Raw genomic sequence first — 13,545 nt, 5'->3', positions numbered from 1 at the left:
GAGATACAAAAGAGTGACCAGGAGCGGTTCCATTTTTAAAACTTTTTGACTCTGAAAGAATCGCTATTAATATTGCAAAACATTCCAAGGCATTGCAAGCAGTGTATCATCTACAGATCTTAGAGTTGCATGTTTCTTAGACAGAATTTTTCTTCTATATAAAACTCCACGTTACTAGACTTATTTGACCTGTATTTATCAAAAACTTCTTAATTTCATTTATCAAGATGTCTCAGCGGTAAAGGAGAGTCCACTGGGTGGTTGAGAGTCTGAAGGGAGGAAAATTTCAAAGTCTATCTTGAAATTTATGTATTTACCTTTATTTGCAGAGAAGTTTGAGTTAATTAGGGAGAGGACTTTTGTTCTTTCCTCTGTTTCCTCATGGTGCTCTTATTCTTACAACTTTTTGCTCAGTTTTCTACTCCACATATTGAAGAGTTGAATATTTAAAAATACAGAAAGTGTGCTAAACTATTGGCTCATACACTAAAGCTTTTGTTGCTTACCACAGTGAAAGAAACCACCACTGAATTCAGTCTACACTATCTGCTGTCTTTGCTTTCCCTGTAATGCCTCTGGCATTCTGCAATGCTCCTTCTTCCTCCTTTGGGCATATTAAATATTTAAAGACTGTGTTTGCTATTTAAACTCATTACTATTCTCTTATTGGCTAAGCCAAACATTTCTGTAATTGTTTGATTATCTTTTAATTGTATATATATGTGCTCATTGTGTGTATATTGTTATAAGAAAATATTCTATAGTTTTATAGATTGTTTGCTTTGTACTTGCTGTTTACTCAAGCCATATTTTATCCTCCTTGGGTCTTTGATTGAGTTAAATACTAGATACAGTATTCTTTAGTTATGATAGAAGGTAAATTATGTATAACACTTTAGACTCATCAAGATAGAATAAGTAATAGAGTATTTTCTCTGAAATTGCAAAACAAAAAAGGACTGGAGATTGTAAACCTAATACTTACCTGATAATGGTTCTTATTATGTATAGTTTACAGTGTTAGAGTTAAATGCTTTTCTTTCATTTAGACAAAAAGGTAAATGTTATGGAATAATCTTTTTTCTACACTATGAAAATGTGTCTTTGCCAAGGTGCCTTCTTGTTGGCTTAATAAAAAGTTAAGTGATCATTAGCAAGGCAGGATATATAGGTGGGACAGCCAGACACAGAGGATGATGGGAAGAAGAAAGGTGGGATTGCCGAAAGACTCAGAGGTAGCATGCTGGATGACAGGTAAGGCCATGAGTAGCATGACATATCATAGGTTAATGGAAATGGGTTAATTAAAGTTATATGAGCTGAGATTTCATAATCAATAAATCTCCCTGCGGTTATAACTGGCTAATGTGACAGAAAAATCCACCTATACCAAGAACTATATAGTAGGGAGGGATAGACACAGGCTGATCTGTGGAACCAGACAGTCTAGTTCAATCAATGAGTTTCAGGTTCAGTGAGACCTTGATTTAAATAGCAAGATGAACAGCGATAGAGGAAACCATCCTAAAATGACTTCTACTCTCCAAACACACTCACGCCATGTACATGTGCACTTGTGTTGTATGATCTACACAAAAATAAATACACATTACCCACTAGGCATATTAAATTTCACAATATTCAAATGAATTCTCGAGTGACAACTCTCTGGCTTGGCACAGCTTGCTAGCAAAGAACTCCCACTGCCCATTTTAGTGGTGAAAGCAGATTAGCACTAAAGGCAACAATTTTTTTCTTCAAGGATTCACAGTCTTGTTTAGCATCTGGATGAAATTCTTAATGTTTATTTATGTGTCCAATGAGAAAAAACGACATATGCTAGCTACCTTGGTCATGGCGGCTGGTTAAGCGTGAATCCATGACCTATAATTGCTTTCATGATTGAAGCTTTTGTGTGCTGTCTGATTTTTGCTTGTTACCAATGCAAACTTATAATTGTCGTCAGATGCTTGAATTATTCAATTAAAAAGTTTAGCCTGAGCGAGCCAGCCAGGACTATAGGAAATAACAAGTCATATAAAATAAATTCTATTTTCACTGGAACATTATCAAGAATGTAAATGCAGTTCTGGAGGCATTTGGCCAAGGATGAACTAGAACTGGAGAATTTCTGATCAAAATCCTGTTTTTCTTTCACACTTCACAGCAAATAGCATTAGCTTCAATTGTGCTTAATTGGGAAGCTGAAAGAATTCTTCAGGGCCGATTTTGTGCAGCTAGAGAGCTCACATCGACCACCGCTTCCTCTGCTGGGCCTCCTTATTAGACAGTTTTCCCTCTTGTAGCAACTTTTAAACGAGGCCAGATTCAAACGTAGGTGGCTTGAAAATTACCAACACTATAATTGTGCAAGTAAGATAAGGCTAAGGCTAACATCCATCCTCAGCAACGAGTACAAATGCAGAAGGTTTCAGCCCAGACATATCCACTTTGGTTCTCTCCTCCGAAGAATTCAGAAAAGAGCCGTCACGGGGTATGGTTACTCTTTATTCATTTTGTACATTTAAAATCACTCCTAAAATTCTTTACAATTTGACATATGTATACTTTGCATACTAACCATTTTTTTTTTTTTTTTTTGGTTTTTCGAGACAGGGTTTCTCTGCGGCTTTGGAGCCTGTCCTGGAACTAGCTCTTGTAGACCAGGCTGGTCTCGAACTCACAGAGATCCGCCTGCCTCTGCCTCCCGAGTGCTGGGATTAAAGGCGTGCGCCACCACCGCCCGGCATACTGACCATTCTTACCTCCTACTTTCCAACCACCCTGGTCCATATCTCTAATCCCCACAAATCTCTTTCACATACATGGGTCTATTTGTTTTGTTTTGTAACCCACGAAGATCAACCAGGTCTATCTATCTACATGATCATGGGTTTGGAACTACCTACTGGAGCATAAGGGGGTCAGTTAGGAGCACACAACTGAACACAGTGATTCCCCACTCCCAGAATCTATTGATAGACATGAGCCTCTTCCCACGTTCCTTGACTAATTCTTGATAGGGTTGGTCTTGTGTGATGGCTCAGTGAAGATAAGTAGAGTTGATGCATATTGATTATTATAATAGTTGTACTGAGTCCAGGGAATGGCACTTCTTAGCTCTTCACCCACTCTTCTGGTTCTTACATAGTTTATACACCCTAATCTGCATGTTTCCTGAGTTTTAGGAGGAATGGGACCTGGACGTGATTGTTTTACCTGGGCAAGTGTCCTACAGCATGACTCTGTGGCAGAACCCCTCCTGAATACCAGCAAAATCTGAAATGTAGGTGTCTGGAGTGACAAGGATATTTCTCTGTTAAGCAGAAATCAGGGATCTTGTAAGGTATTGTCAGAAAGAAGGGAGGGGGCTGTATTTATGCTCAATGGTTAATTTTGTGTGAAGAAGGCAAACGACAGCAGAAAAAAAAGTGGCAAGAAAAATGAAAACATAAATACACAAATAATAAAATCTCAAGCATTCCAAGTGGGATTTTCTTGTTAGGATGGTGATATTTAATAGCATTTGAAAGTCACTACAACTGGTGGGCTGACCAACTGTGAAACTACCCACATCCAGAACTAGGGTTATGAGTTGGCCCATCCTAAGATCTACCCCATCTGTGATCTGTTGGAACACATGAATTGGCATGACCTGTAGATCCAAAGCTGCAGGATCTCTAATACACAGGACAACAGCGGGGTACTAAAGAGGAGTCCCAGTGAGAGCCAGCATTGATAGGGTAGCAAAAATCAGAGGCCTTTAACCAGAGCAATGACTCTTTGCAAAGAATACTTGAATATATATATATATATATATATATATATATATATATATATATATATCTTCCATGATGAGATTTATGACAAGATTTTTATTTTGTTTATTTTTATTTTCTTTTTCTTTTATTTTCTATTAAATTTTATTTTATTTTATTTTGTGGGGTTGGTTTCAAGGGCAAAGGGTAGATATGAAGGGATTGGTAAATGAATTGGATCATGATGGATGATTTAAAAGACACAATCTCTGAACACTTAAGTGGAATGCTGACTGGTTTTTGGGTCAATTAACATGAAGATTTTGTCTGATATTTGTGTTGACAAGTTTAGCATTCTAAGGAATATATATGAAGCATAAATATTTTATTTAGAAAAGATCAAAAATGAAAGGGAGTATATTGCCTATTCATAGACTTTTATAAATTCTTAATCATTGAATATGTATTTCTTTCCAATTATAATATTTCGATTACTATCAATCTCAGCCTTTTGTTAAATACCTTAAGTTCAAGGAAGAAATACAGACATTTGAAATTCCATTAGCTAAGGAGTACATTTCAAAAAGTTGAAAGACAAATTGTCTTTGAATATAGTTTAAATGAAATCTTATTTAACAATGTCCTTGATTATTAATATATAACTTAAAGTTTATTTTTAAAGGCTGAAATGTGTTTATGAATCTTTGAGTGACAGTCTCTAAAACTAAAACACAGATGTCATGTTGCCATGTATAAAAATGGTTTTGTTTTCATTCTGTAAGACACAAAATAATGATTATTATTTGTAAAGAAATATGCACCATGCAGACTGGTTCTCAGCTGACTGGGGTTTCCTGAATAGATACTTCTTTAACACTGGGAGTTGGGAACAGAATTACTTGCTTTATCTCTAATTTATCATGCTTGAGTTTGTTCCTATTGTCAAAAATTATTTAAAATCCACTAACACGAACACAATGTTAAAACAAAGACATTCTTTTTGTTATTAGCAATTTAGCAATGCCAAAGAAATGTCTGCAATAGAAAATTAAACAAAACACAAATTTAATACAGTGAGTTAAAAGCGACTTCTCTGGTGTATATAGACATGATTTTAGGAGATGGGAGAGAGGGAGCTTTCTACTGGATGTAGTTCTCTACAATTTCTATAGTGATGGCTATACATTTTCTTTAGCCCATACTAATAGGAGATTCTAGATCAGCTATGAGAGGAGTGATGTCTCTGTTTGGGATCCTGTCAGCTTGTTCAATCATTTGTAGATTTTGGCTCATGCACCTTCCAAGTTAAGTTGGATGTGATCTGGCTAAACTTCACAAATTCTCATTCTCTAAACTTCACAAAAACTAGTCAGATATATTTTCTGGGGAATACCTCAAGCACAAGTCTCTTCCATGTTCTAAATCTGCATTACCCAAGGGAAGTAATAAGACAGTGCCACCCATTAAGACATGGGGCAATACTCTGGATTTATATTAGATTATTTAAGAAGTTATTCGGATCGTTCAAGTTTAATAACAGCAAAATGCATGACTAAAGAATGGAAGATCTGAGGCCAGTAATTCACCTACTGAAGTCTTTTGATATAGTTCAGACAAGCGGCTTGGGTTCAGCCAGCATGTAGCAGTTCAGGTGAAAATTAGATGGATTGTATCTATCTATCTATCTATCTATCTATCTATCTGTCTGTCTGTCTGTCTGTCTGTCTGTCTGTCTGTCTACCTATCTATCATCTATCTATCTATCTATCTATCTATCTATCTATCTATCTATCTATCTATCTATCTATCTAATATGTTTGGATTTTAGGGAGTCCCCTGAATCTGAGGATGGCATCTGAAATAAACAAAACAGATTTTAATATTCTATTTCTAATACCTTTAAAATATTGTCTATCTCAATTTCCAGAATTATTTTGATTGGTTGCTTCTAAACCATAATTTTAGAGGTTTAGTAAGTCACATCCTTCTATTTTCTTTATGTCTAGTTCTTTTTTTATATGAAGCATTCACAGTTTATTTGGAGAACAATCATATTTTATACAGAATGTATAAATATTGAGGAGGCAACACAATAGTAGCTGCAATACCTACCTAGCTGCATTGTGTTGATTAAGTTTAATTAATTTAATTAAGTAAATAAAGGTGCTCAAGTGTAATGTGCACTTTCACAGCCCTCTGAAAACATAGCCGTTATACAATACACACTGTGAACAGCACAGGGTATAAAATCTATTTCTAAGCCCCACCATCGTTTTCACAGGATCAAGGTCTCAGGTCAGGCGCTCACCTTTTCTTTCTCAGTCACAGTTCTCCTCCAGAGGTTTTACTTTCCTTTCCACTCACTTCAGACATGGAGCCAGTGCTGGAAGAATTCAGGATCTCTTGTGTGGAGATGGCCTGGTGGCCTCTGAATGTCCCTGATCGGGGACAACAGACAGAGTTCCCTGCAAATGAATGGCTGGAGCCATGGAACACCACTCTGGGTTCCATGCGAGGCACTGTTATATAAAACCATGGGATTGATCTCTTGTGCAGAGGGCTAAATAAGAATTTAAAAATGTAGGGCCAGGCGGTGGTGGCACACAATTTTAATCTTAGCTCACAGGAGGAAGAGGCAGAAGCAGACAGATATCTATGAGTTCGAGGCCAGCCTGGTCTGCAAGAGCTAGTTCCAGGACAGGTCCCAAAGTTACAGAGAAACCCTGTCTCAAACAAAACATAACAAACAAACAAAATAATTAAAAAATGCCCGAGCAATGGCAGGCTGATCTGGGCAGAGATTCTGTAAGGGTGGGGATGAGTTCACATGCCTGAACTTTACCCTAGGTGTTTTCCAGTCCTTTTGTTGCCTTTCTCATGGACTTCAGTACTATTCATTCTTGGTTCCTCTTTATTTTTTATGGATTGCCCCATTAAAACTGTGACAGGCAGGCAGGTAACCAGTGATTGTCACAAAAATCCATCTTACAGCCAGGAAAATCCTTCTGAGACCCTGACACCAGCAGTAGCTCCTCCACTCCCAATGCCCACACGGCAATGCCTCACAATAGGTCTTGGAGTATGTACTTTTTTCCTGCTCTGCTTGCACATATCTTATCTATAGTGTGGGTCTTGGACAGACTGAGAATCTGCTGGCTTTTTGCTGTAGTATTCAATGAGTTCATTTAAGAACCACTAAATGCTTGGTGGGAAGTAACCTGAAGTTTTTCCACCAGTAGGTATGCCATGTATTACTGATGCTCTAGAAGCTGCTGGATTTTAAACCAGGTCCCCAGGAAGTCCTGAGACACGTACCTCTTCCAACTGGATGTCTCAAGCATAGGTGATGTACTTCCCCCACAGAGGCAGCTTGGACAAATGGCTCCAGAGAATCATCTAGCTCGTTATATGTGTTTCTTCAGCAGCATCCTAAAGCTGACCGGCTTCTGAAGCATCTTGTCCTGTATGTTCATTCAACTGGGAGCACACTGACTGGTCCCATCCAGGTCACAGAAACAAACAAACAAACAAACAAACAACATCCCGAGCAGAGTTTCTTTAAGGGAGTCTTAAGCAGATGGTTGGTCTTTCTCTACTGCGCACACAGTGATGCTGATGCACACACGTTCCTTCCTCTGGTCAGCACTGTGGCTCCTGAGTGGTACAAGCACTTTTCTCATACAACTGATGGTGTATGTGTGTAATTCACTAGCTTAGAGACAGGCGTGCGAAAAAAAATGCTAGTTCATCATGTTCACCTGCCGTTTCTACATCATTGCAGTTTTTCACAGCTGTTTGCTGACCTGGGTATAATTCTGTGTCCATGTGGAAGCTCACGCCTGCTAGCAATGACGGACAGCCCCGAGAAGCATTGTCTCGGGCTTAGTCACCTGCAGAACAATGGTCATCTGAGGAGGATCCTCCACCCACAGACACCAACTGCATGAGAAGTTCCTGGGTGTTAGGCATGTCTGGGGTGCTGTCTCCATCAGCCTGAGCTCCATTTGTAAGCAATACCCTACCTACTTTTCTTTGTTTCTTTATTCTCTTCTGTCCTCCCTCCCTCCCTTCCTTTTTTTCTTTTGTATTTGTCGAGACAGGGTTTCTCTATATGTAGTTCTTGTTGTCCTGGAATTTGCTCTGTAGATCAGGCTGTCCTCGAACTCACAGAGATCAGCCTCTGTCTCCAGAGTGCTGGGATTAAAGGTGTGTGCCACCACTGCCTGGCCCCTACCTACTTTTTAATAGAAGCTGGTCTATTCCCTGACAAGCTCCTGGGTTCCCATTGGCCCTGGTGTTTCAGGCATTCAGTCTCCAATCTGACTGTCAAGAATAAGGACTGGCTTGCTCTGTGACTACTAGCCTCAGGACTTCTTCTTTCCAGAGGTTCTTCTCAGGGTCCTGGGCCAGAGAAGGACTCAGGCACAGGTGGCTACCTCTGGTCTGACCAGAGATTATCATGGTCGAAGGTGAATTTGTACAGTTTTTCCACACAGATAGTTAACAGAGCAGTGGCTCACTGCTAAAGGAAGACAACCATATGTATCATTGACAGGGGTTTCCCAGAACACACACCATATCCCCTGTCACTCACATAAAAAGAAAATTTGTTTTATCACCTTATGACTTCTGCCACCATGTCTTTTTCTAGATTGTTATTTATTTAAAAGTAGTTTTGAGATAATTGTGTGTGTTCAAGGGTTAAGAATGGAAGTCAGAAGGCAACTTTTGTGAGATGGTTTCCCCCTTGCACATTGATGAGGCAGGCTCTCTCTTGTTTCTACTTCTGTGCTGTGTAGTCCAAACTATCTGACCTGCATGCTTCTAAGAGTCTCCTCTCCCGGGCCCCCATCTCAACATAAGAGTGCTGGGACTTTAGATGTGTACCACTGCTTCTCACTCTCTTTGTAGATTCTGGGGAGAAAACTCAGGTTGTCAAGAGTGTGTGGATAATGGTTTCACAGGGTGGCCCATCTTCTTGGCCCAGATGCTACTATGTACATGTTTTATTTGCTTAAAACATGGTCATCACAGTCACGGAGGATGCTTTGATTGGTCCAGAATACAGTGGGCTCATCAGCTTTTTGTGAACACTGAAATTTATGGCTATGATTTGTTGACCCTCTATTACATTTATCTTTGGTTGTTGAAAACCATCACCTCCAAAAAGATCACTGAAGTTTAGAATCAAGAGGTCTCTTTAGGAACTGTGCTATCTAGTTGTTTTCAGTGTCTGTTAGTCAGTGGACTTAGGAAGGGAGACTACCCATGAGAAAGAAATCAATCAATTTTACAGCTATTTAAAACATGTGTGGGTTGTCAAGCCTATGCTTTCTGTCTAAATATAACCCTCCCAAACTCTTCTTTCAGGCTTCTTGAAAATTTCTAACTCAGTATGACCTATAATTCAAATCTGAGCAAGAGAGTGTTGATATAGGTTCAAACCAAAGCAGCCATAGAATCAAACCAGTTTGGTTGGCAATGAGCTCTCTTAATTGTTTTGTTTAAGGGGTGTTTATGACTGCCTGACAGAAAGACAAGATCAAGTTGAATAAACAACAGTTACTTGAACTCATTTCAGCATAAGTTTTAGGGACACGCTTCTTACTGATTTTTTTTATTAAAAATTTCTGCCTCCTCCCTGCCTCCCATTTACCTCCCCCTCTCCCCTTCACTCCCCCTCCCTCTCCTGTCGGAAGAGCAGTATGGGTTCCTTGCCCTGTGGGAAGTCCAAGGTCCTCCCCCCTCCATCTGGGTCTAGGAAGGTGAGCCCCGTTTTACTTCATTTTAAAATTTATTATTTTATTATTATCATTGTTACTTATTTTAATTGCAGTGTTATTTATTTATTATAATTACTTATAATTATAATACAGTTATATTATGTATAATTATAATACAATATAATTAATTATTTATTATAATTGCAGTGTTAGGGGATCGAACCCAGGATCTTGTACATGCTAGTCAAGGCTGTGCTACTGAGCTGATTCCTCAACTCCAGTACTCTGATTTTCTAGAGAGTTTACAATTATTTCTAATCATTTAAAAATATTGGTACATGGTCTTTTTCAGTATATGTGATGATTTTGAAAAATTAGGTATCTACCCATTGAGTAGCATCTTAAGCCATTTTCTTTTGCTTGCATACTGACGGGCAGCTCGGTGAGTTCCCAAACTTTCTTAGCATACCCCAAGTCTCTTTCAACCAAATTTCTCAAAATTTTATTTGCACAAACATTGTGGTAAACATTCCAATTTACCACTAATCCCAGTTCTCATAATCATAGACTCTGATTTGGTAGAAGAGGGACAGAACTTAGGACTGTATATTTTTAACTATCTACTCCCTCTCTCTTGAGTGGCCAACATCCTGATTAACAACCAAGAGTGGGAAATGGATGGTTTTATAAGCAAAGTTTAAACTTAAGAATAACACTTAACAATTTGTTTTCAATTTTTGCAAAAGCTTTAAAAGTCCCATGTGGCTGCCCCCCCCAATTAAACTTACGGTGTTTGAGGACTTATTCATGGCTGTCAGGTGGTCTAAAGTCCTAAACTCTAAGATGAGTATTCTAACCCTTAGGAAAAAAAATTCTCATTCTGCATCAAGCTTGTACCTATTTTTTTAACTTTTCTTTATTATTATTATTATTATTTATTAAAAATTTCCACCTCCTCCCCACCTCCCATTTCCCTCCCCCTCCCTCGCTCCCCTCCCCCTCCCTTTCTAGTCCTAAGAGCAGTAAGGGTTCCCTGCCCTGTGGGAAGTCTAAAGTCCTCCCCACTCCATCCAGGTCTAGAAAGGTGAGCATCCAAACAGGCTAGGCCCCCCCAAAGCCAGTACATGCGGTAGGATCATGCAGCCTGTAGGCTTCCTGTGATGTGACACCAGGATGGGAAGTTCGATGGCTTCCCTGCTCTAATGATGCTTGATGTTCGTGGCGCCCACATTTTCATCCTTAACTTTTGTTGGTCCTCATTTCTGGACTTGATGCATATTTCATTGAGATGTAATAGGAAAGGATAACTGTTGGATAATGAGCCCGGATAAGTAATTATTTCCTATAATAAGATTTCTTTCTTGTTCGTGCTCCTTAGGGAATATGTGTGGACTGTGGGATGTGAAGCTAATAAAAAGGCTATGAAGGGCTTCCTCATTACTCACGTTTTGGGTGGAGGATGAAAATTTAAACCATCTGTAAACATTATTGAAATTTTTAACCAATGAAGTATCTATATAACATTTACAAATAATTGTTCTGTGCCTTCTCACCATGGGAAATAAATAAAACACTATGGGAAAAATATACTGGTTCTTTTTTTTTACCATTTACATATTTAATAATTGGCTTAGTCAGAGTTATAGTGCTGTGATGAAACACCATGACCATAAACAAATTGCGGAGGAAAGGGTTCATTCAGCTTGCATGTGCACATTAATGTTCCTCATCGATGGAGGTCAGGACAGAAACTCAAACAGAACAGGAACATAGGTGTGGAATTCCCATCTGTATGATGTGAATATGTTTTATTATTCACATTGGTTAATAAAAAATCTTTTTTTGGCCAATGACTTAGAAGAATAAAGCCAGGCAAAAATCTGAAGTGAGATATAAAGAGAGAGTAGGCAGAGTTAGAGAGAGACACCATGTAGCTGCCAAAGGAGACATGCTGGAAACCATACCAGTAGGCTACAGCCTCATGGTGACACACAGATTAATAACTTAAGATGTAAAAGCTAGTTAGAAATATGCCTGAGACATTAGCCAAACAGTGTTGTAATTAATATAGTTTCTGTGTGATTATTTGGCCCTTGGTCAGCAGGGAAATGTAAGCATAGCCTCCATTTACAGAACATTAAGGCAAGAGCTGAAGCAGAGCCCATGGAGGGGTGCTGCTTCTTGACTTTTTTTCTCATGGCTTGCTCAGTCTGCTTTCTTATATGACTATCACTGGCTCAGGGATAACAACACCCACAATGGTCTGGGTCCTCCCACATCTATCACTAATTAATAAAATGCTCTACATGTAATGGTAAATGTCTTTAATCCTAGCATCAGGAGGCAGAGTTAATTGGATCTCTGTGATTTCAAGGCCAGCCTGGTCTACATAGTAAGTTATAGGGTAGCAAAAGAGCTACATAGTAAGACTCTGTTTCAAAAAACAAGCAAGCAAGCAAACAAACAAACAAGCAAAAAACAGAACCAAAAAAAAAAAAAAAACCCTTACCTACCAAAATGTCCTACAGGCTTGGCTATAGCCTATCTTATGGATGCATCTGGTTTATCAAAGGTCCCTCCTCTCAGATGACATTTGCTTATGTCAAGTTGGCATAAAACTATCCAGCACAATATTGCACTCTTTTAGACAGAAGACAGCTACTGTCACATGAGAGTAAGGAAGACAGGATTCCTGGAAATAGCAAGGTGTTTGTAAGAATTTAAGATGTGCTGACAAGCATATGCAGTCAGCAGACATATGTGGTTATTATTATTATTAATTCAATAAACAAAATGATGTAGTGGTTAGTCAAATTAGTATAACATAATTAAAAATGTAAAACTAATCTCTGAGTCACAGTAACCATACTTCAGCCTTAAATGGCTAAGTATCACTACAGATACTTAACCTTTTCTGAAAGTCGATTGAACACTTCTGCCTCTGAGTCTCTCAGCTTACTGGTCCTGGGTGGCCAGAGAAAAGTAAATAGTTGCCATATAAACTGCTGGTATTTACTGCAGTCAACCTTTTGCGTTAAGATGATCTTGACTAAGGAGTAGTCTAGAAATTTCTACTTATGACTGTGTGCCGAATAGCAATAAGTCTCTGATAAGGTATGTTTTTGAAGTATGAAAGTGTGTTTTCTTTTTAAACTATAATCATACTGGCGATTTTTATTACATTAGAACCTGTAGAATTCTCAGTGGTGCCTGAGGTTTGCCTTGTTATTTTTATTTGAATAATTAGTTACGTTAAACTGTGTTTACGAATTACTGCATCTTTCCTGCTTAAAGAAATGTATAAAAAGATGTGAATTTTATTTCAGTTTTAAAAATAATCGTTTCCTTTATAGCAAACAAAAATTGCTTTTAAATTCATTTTGTAATAAATAGAAAAAATAAATAATCAAACTGAAAAGATTCCTTAATGCTATTAAAATTCAGACAGAGAAATATTTGTTAGTGCTTTCGAATTTTTAGGTAAGAATATTCATTGAAATACCATCTGACTCCAAAGCATATATAGATCCACCCTCCACTGACAGCTTATGTACTTGCTTTCCAGGTCCTTGCCAAAGACTTCCCTTGAGCATTCTATAAGCCTGACTTATAAAAAGATATGATTAAGAAAAGATAATTTATGGAGAACTGTGTTCAAATCACTCTTTCCTAGAAAAGGGTAATAATACAAGTAGGTATTCAGTGGGCATGGATATTGGGATACTAGTGTCCAGATATCTTCCACTCATGATCATGATTCTTAATAAAACAGAAGCAGGTTGGTGAAGCTAGGCCAAGGGTTCAAGCAAAGAGTTAGGGAGATAATTCTGAGTTACTGCTTCATAGTTTTTAAGTAATGAGATCTTTAATAGTCTACAAATAGAGAGACAGATTATTCAACAAGCAAGCATGCTTCTGACTGAACAAATCCTATCATGAGACCAAATCTAAATAAGAAAAGTCTTTATATGCTTGGACCACACTTTTTCTGATGCAAGCTTTCTTTATTGAAATAAAAGTGAACCAAAGTGAGTTTAATAGGTAAACAAATGTGTTTGTCCTTA

At 38.2% G+C, this 13,545-nt stretch overlaps 1 pseudogene; it reads right to left on the bottom strand.

The window, feature by feature from the left end:
* Positions 1 to 6,648: 6,648 nt before the first annotated feature.
* On the bottom strand, positions 6,649 to 13,074 carry LOC119809206 (annotated as a pseudogene).
* Between the last annotated feature and the right edge of the window lie 471 nt (positions 13,075 to 13,545).

This window comes from Arvicola amphibius, chromosome 3 (genome assembly GCF_903992535.2).
Source record: "Arvicola amphibius chromosome 3, mArvAmp1.2, whole genome shotgun sequence".
In the NCBI taxonomy this organism is placed as follows: domain Eukaryota; kingdom Metazoa; phylum Chordata; class Mammalia; order Rodentia; family Cricetidae; genus Arvicola; species Arvicola amphibius.
Note: the sequence above shows the minus strand (reverse complement) of the source record. Positions and strands in the feature narration are given on the sequence as shown.